General features: G+C 39.8%; 1 pseudogene; it reads right to left on the bottom strand.

The window, feature by feature from the left end:
• Positions 1-359: 359 nt before the first annotated feature.
• On the bottom strand, positions 360-2654 carry LOC100339164 (armadillo repeat-containing protein 8-like; annotated as a pseudogene).
• Between the last annotated feature and the right edge of the window lie 3868 nt (positions 2655-6522).

Below are 6522 nucleotides of genomic sequence, written 5' to 3'. Positions count from 1 at the left end.
TACCCATTCATTATGATACACACACACACACACATCTGTGTGTCCACACAGACCCTTTTATTTTCACTCACAAAGTGGCTACAGCATAGGCAAAAAATTGTAGCTCCAAAGGAAAATAACTGCTTGTTCTAATAAAGAGTCCAAGTAGCTCAGAAAAAAAAAGTCCTCTCAGGAAATTACTACCTCAAAAAATGTTCTTGCGATGAATTTGAGATCTAAGCCAACGAAATTGCTTTTGCAAAATAGCTCCTCGGGATGCAAGGTGATTTGTGCAATTAGAAGGGATCAACTAAGGCTATTTCCTGTACTTTCTTTAAACAAGGGTGTGGGATGCTTGCAGGTGCCCAGGGATGCTCCCATCATGCCAGGTACTGCTGCAATGCCATCTTTGCCTTGTCACAAAAGTTTGAATTTGGTGGCTGATTCAGTTTTTGTAGAATATCTATGATTCCCAAGTCTCATAATTTATCCTGGGATTATTATGAACCTTCTTCTTCATTCCCTGTGAAGTTTGTTATACAAAACATGGGAGCAAGCTGCAGCTTGACATGTGAATGACCCATGTAGTAGTTCATCATCTGCAGGATGTTTCCATTGGTCATAATAAGTTCTTTTGCTATTGTGCTATCTGCTATGTTGGCTAGGATGCACAATGTTTGCTCTTTGACCTCAATGTTGTGCTCCCTTCCAGACAAGGGTGATAGCTTGCATAATATGCTTTCATGAGTACTCATTATTTTATCTATATAAGGAAAAATAGAGAGGAGATTTCTAAGAAGTCCCAAAGTCCTCATCAGCACATTCAAATCTGAATCTAATAATAACTGGAATAGCTGGTCGGTACTCAAGCTTTGTAAAATGTCTGCTTTTATTTTTTGTTCAGCCTTAAATGCTGTATTCATTAAGGCCCCAATTTCATTCACTCGTAAAGCAGGATTTTCACTTTGAGTTAATCCAGAAAGTAGCTCTATGACTCCCGATTCTAAAACTGGCTGTTCGCTTGGAAAAGATAAATCAAGAAAATTACATAGCACAAAAGGTGCTACTGAAAGGATTTCACCAGGTACATTTTGTAAAAACCTTCATTAAAGTTTTCCAAAAGCATGACCCTAGAAACTGTTTCAAAGTTGCTACACAGATCTGGATAGACCATGCAGACATCTGATAGCAGCTGACCGCACCTTGACACTAGACTCAGGCCAGTCACAATGATCTTCTTGGTATCTTCATCATGTACTCCAAGAGAAGCATACAGTTTGAATGCACCCTGGTGGAGTTCGTGAGCATGGTTTAAGTCACAATCAAGCTTTTTAAAATCACTGATGGCATTCCCTGAACTGGAATACTTGAAATAATCAGCAACCACGGCAATGAGCTGATCGGTTACGCCAGTGATTGTAGCTCAACATCCGGCTCAATTGATGAGAGTTTCTGCTCCTTCAACTTTCTCCTCTGCTTCTCTATCCTTATTGCACATTTGAACCAAACAAGGCAATGTATTTAATGCAATAGAGTGTCATCTGTCCAAATTGCTCCAGCTCTACCCATGTAGTTAAAAAGTCTGTTAACAGGGCCAGCACCGCGGCTCACTAGGCTAATCCTCCACCTTGCGGTGCCGGCACACCGGGTTCTAGTCCCGGTCAGGGCGCCGGATCCTGTCCCGGTTGCCCCTCTTCCAGGCCAGCTCTCTGCTGTGGCCCGGGAGTGCAGTGGAGGATGGCCCAAGTGCTTGGGCCCTGCACCCCATGGGAGACCAGGAGAAGCACCTGGCTCCTGGATTCGGATCAGCGCGAAGCGCCAGCCGTGGTGGCCATTGGAGGGTGAACCAACAGCAAAGGAAGACCTTTCTCTCTGTCTCTCTCTCTCACTGTCCACTCTGCCTGTCAAAAAAAAAAAAAAAAAAAGTCTGTTAACGTGGATTGTATCTCAATAGGCTTATTCCTCTGTAATATCTTCACAAAAATTTATAGCAATAATTCATCAACCAAAACATTCACAAGGGTCATCAATATCCGGGGGTTTTCAACAGCTAAATTGGAGAAGTACATCAGTGCTTGCATTTGAACCTTGCATGATAGTGAAGTTAATAAGTGAGCAATATTATGAACTGCATCATGGTGAAATAAAATTGATTATCTGCCCCTTTACAGCAGTGTGAGAGGATCTGATAGATATACTCCTGGATATAAGGAGGCCTAAGCAGTGCCATGAGGTGCAGTATCACTGTGGCATCATTATACAATAGCTCCTCTAGAGAAAGGGGACTGATGAAGATAGTAGGTAGACATGGGCATCAAAACGTCAATGAAGTTCAGGTCAGGGGACAGTAGTCCTTACAGTAAGGCAAGGATAATATAGCAGCCCAGTAGAGATTTGGCGTTGCTTTCAGTACACGTTGCAAAGCTTCCTACTACCACTGCACATTCTCTTTTCAGCTCTGTGCTTACGGTTTCTTGCTGAAGCAAGTTTAACAGTCTTGGAACAGCTCCTAAAACAATGAGGTTGACTCTCTGCTTGTTTCCAATTACAGCATTTTTCATGTCTATGACACCTTGTAGTACTTTCTGGGGATCAGGGTCAAATAGCCTGTCATCATGGTAGCAACTTCTAGCTCTTACTTCTGAGAGGACACTGGTGTGAACTGGAGTCTCTAACAGGCATCTTGAGCCTTCTCTCAGTAAATTATTTTCCTGAAGTAACCTTTTATTTAATGAGTACAAATTTCATAAGTACAACTTTAGGAATATAATGATTCTTCCAATCATACCTGCCCTCCCAACCCCCACCCCTTTTCCCTTTCTCATTCCAAGTCCCATTCTCCATTAAGGAAAAAACTGTTCCTCGACAGTCAACACAGGACTATTCAAGTCAGTGCTTCTCAAGTGTCAATTTCACTTTTACAGATTGGTTTTTAGGTGTCCATTAGTTATTACAGATCAGGGAGAACATGTGGTATTTGAATGACTGGCTTATTTCACTAAGTATGATGTATTCCAGATTCATCCATTTTGTTGCAAATGACTGTATTTCATTTGTTTTTACCACTGTGTCATATTCCATAGAGTACATATCTGATAATTTCTTTATCCAGTCTTCAGTTGACAGGCATTTGGGTTGATTCTTTGTCTTAGCTATTGTGAATTGAGATGAAATAAACATGGGAGTGCAGATAACTCTTTTATTTGCTGATTTCATTTCCTTTGGGTAAATTCGCAGGAGGTAGGTCTATATTCAGTTTTCTGAGGTATCTCCAAACTGACTTCCATAATGGCTTTACCAGTTTACATTCACACCAGCAGTGGATTGGGGTACCATTTTTCCCACATCCTTGCCAGTATTTGTTGTTTGTTGATTTCTTTTTTTAACTTTTATTTAATAAATATAAATTTCCAAAGTACAACTTTCGGATTACAGTGGCTTTTCCCCCCATAACTTCCCTCCCACCACAACCCTCCCATCTCCTACTCCCTCTCCCATTCCATTCACATCAAGATTCATTTTCAATTATCTTTATATACACAAGATCAATTTAGTGTATATTAAGTAAATATTTCAACAGTTTGCACCCACACAGAAACACAAAGTGTAAAGTACTAACTGAGTACTGTATGAGAGCCATTCTAACTGGGGTGAGGTGAAACCTCATTATGGTTTTGATTTGCATTTCCCTGATGGCTAGTGATCCTGAACATTTTTTCATGTGTCTTTGTGATGTATCACATTGTCAGTAAATTTTTAAAAACTGTAATTATGCTATGTATAATTTCAGGCCACAAAGGAATAAAACTAGAAGTTAACGAGAACAATAAAAAATTTTCTAATAAATAGAAATTGAACAACATGATCCTGAATGACCAATGGGCAATTGAAGTAATTTAAGTGGAAATTTAAAAAATTCTTTAAACAAATGAAAATGAAAACAGAATATATCAAAAATCTGTGTGACACAGCAAAAGCAGCATTAAGAGGGAAGTTTATAGCAGCAAGTGCATAACATTAAAAAAAAAGTTCTCAAATAAACAATGCAATGATGCATCTCAAGGACTTAGAAAAACAAGAGCAAACTAAACCCAAACTTAGCAGGAGATGAGAATTAATAAGTACCAGAGGAGAAATTTGGATTATTTGTATTGCTTTGAGTTCCATTAGTCAATTGCTATTCTTCTTTGAATTTGTTCATCAAATACTTAGTAATTACTTTCAATATAAAAGGTTATGAGCATCATTTTTAGAGATATTACATATGACAGAATAAGGCAATGGGATTTTAATCTATTTAAAAAGTGTTATACATGTTCAATACATGTCTCCTATGAATATTTCAAACTAAGAGTTACAGGGATAGAAAGAACCCATCTTTGGTTAAACTGTTAGAATAGATAGTGAAGACAGCAGGTGCATTTTCATATATTTGTAAAAAATACTTTGTAGTCTGGGAACAGAACAGGAGAAGAAATGATGAAGAAAAAATTTCATATCATTTCTTTAAAGAAATTTCACCTACATTTTTGCCTCTTCTGCTCCCTTGACTATTCAACAATGGTAGCAACAGCCCAGACACTAAGGGGAACCTCTGGCCAAATACAGATGCATGAGTAGCCTGGCTGAAGCCAACAGAGGAGCCAGCCATGCAGTCACAAAAAGGGGTAGTGCTATTTCACAGCAATAGAGAACTTACAAGAGGCAAAGGAAGTTTCTTAGGGATGCAAGGTCATAATGAAATATTAAGTTGTTCAGGTATGTTAGAGCAATGCATGGAGGAGAAATTGACCAGTAAAAGAATAAATGTAAGGCTGAGAGTAAATTCCCATGGTGAAGAGTGGAGAGAGGGTTATTGTGGGAAAGCAGAATGAATGTCCAGGAGCTTTCTCCAGGCATGGGAAAGACACTACGGGCAGGGGAGATATAGCTAGTGTGGCTCTGCATCGTGCATGAGCTCCATTCTATCATTTTCTTAGTGAATTGAGTAAAGATCTAAGTTGCATTCTATTGTTTATTCTTAATGCAAAGTGCTTTAAGATTCACTACAAATATGTGTTCTCAGTAATTCTTGTCACTCTAGGAGCAAAGGAGGTGTGGTGAATGATTTTCTTCTCAGCAGTGCAGAGGAGTTGGACAGATAAACTAAGTAGATTTTAAGATGATGGGAGATTAACACAACTAGAATGTGGTTCTAAAACAAAAGATGAAGGCACTAAGGCATTCAGACTGTATGGTTGCTTACTTTTGATGCTTTAACAATCTGATGTAGAAGGAAGGCTGACTACGAGGGTAAGGAAATAATTAAATAGGAGATCCAGGAGCCAAGATTAAGAATGATTTGCAGTGTAATCACTTTGGGTAGACAAAAGGAGAAAGTCAATGCTCAATTCAAGATCTAAACATTAGGAGAATCTGCTCAGAGCAAATGAGTAAAAGTGGAAAGGAATTTGGAAAAGACAGAAAAGAAGCTGGCAAGAACACTAACTCATTCATCGTAGAGAACCAGCAGGGTTGGCAGCAAATGACGGAAAGGAAATCTGTGTGGCAGTGAGGGGGCTCAGGAACTGGCAGGAGAAAGAGCTGTGAAGTTGGAGAAAACTGAGTTAGGAAAGGTCAAGGAGAAGGAGAAACAAGACTAAAAATAGAAATTCTGAATGGTAAGGCAACAAAAGCAAACCAGAGTGCCCTTGTTAATATGTATTGTTGTACTATATTACATTCTTTGAAACATTTCCTTTGAAACCAATCCTCAGGCATGAAAACTGCATCTCAGACCTGTCCACCATAGGTCACCTAAAAATAACTTCCAGGTACAAGAGAGAGCTGGCGAGCAGGTTGGAGCTGAGAGGTTTGTGGATCCAGACACGCTATTTGGATCCAGAGAACACACGATCCAGCAACTCACGCCAAGCCAGAGAAGCATGTGCTCCTGGTGGGGCCCCTCTCCAGGACTGCAAACTCTTACTCTTGGTAGTCAGCTGAAAAGCATAATAGCATTGCTAGTTTTCAAAATTCAACTGTCACAATCAATGAATAGGTGCCTTCTGGTGTTCCCTGGAGCTCCAAAGCCCTAGGATCTGGGCCAGTATTACTGGGCAAGTAGGCTGTGTATTTGCACAGACATCTGTAAGCTCATGGGTCCTATAATTCGTTTAATGGTCTACTGTTGTCACCTTGAAATTCTCAATAGCTTTTTTGAGTAAGTGCCCAATATTTTCATCTTCCTCTGGGCATCCCAAATTAGTTGGTCCTGCCTGGGATCTGTGTCCTGCATTCTGAGTAAACAAAGACTGAAGTGTTGTCACTTCTGTAATCTAAAGTGGCAGCTTCTTTTCTGGACTTCTTTCCTGAGAGCACAAACTAGCACATTAAATCTCAGAGATATGCAAGGCAGCAATCATTCAAGATCTCTTACTGTTTCTATCCGGGCTGAGAAGGAGAAGAGGCTGCAACAATAACACACCACTCCCAGAGTAGAAGATGATGAAAAGGAAATCCTTCTGAATATACAAGTTTCTTGGAGGTCTCTGAAGCTTCAGT

Source organism: Oryctolagus cuniculus, chromosome 4, assembly GCF_051225735.1.
Source record: "Oryctolagus cuniculus isolate XC-2025 breed Fujian yellow rabbit chromosome 4, ASM5122573v1, whole genome shotgun sequence".
Lineage (NCBI taxonomy): Eukaryota > Metazoa > Chordata > Mammalia > Lagomorpha > Leporidae > Oryctolagus > Oryctolagus cuniculus.
Note: the sequence above shows the minus strand (reverse complement) of the source record. Positions and strands in the feature narration are given on the sequence as shown.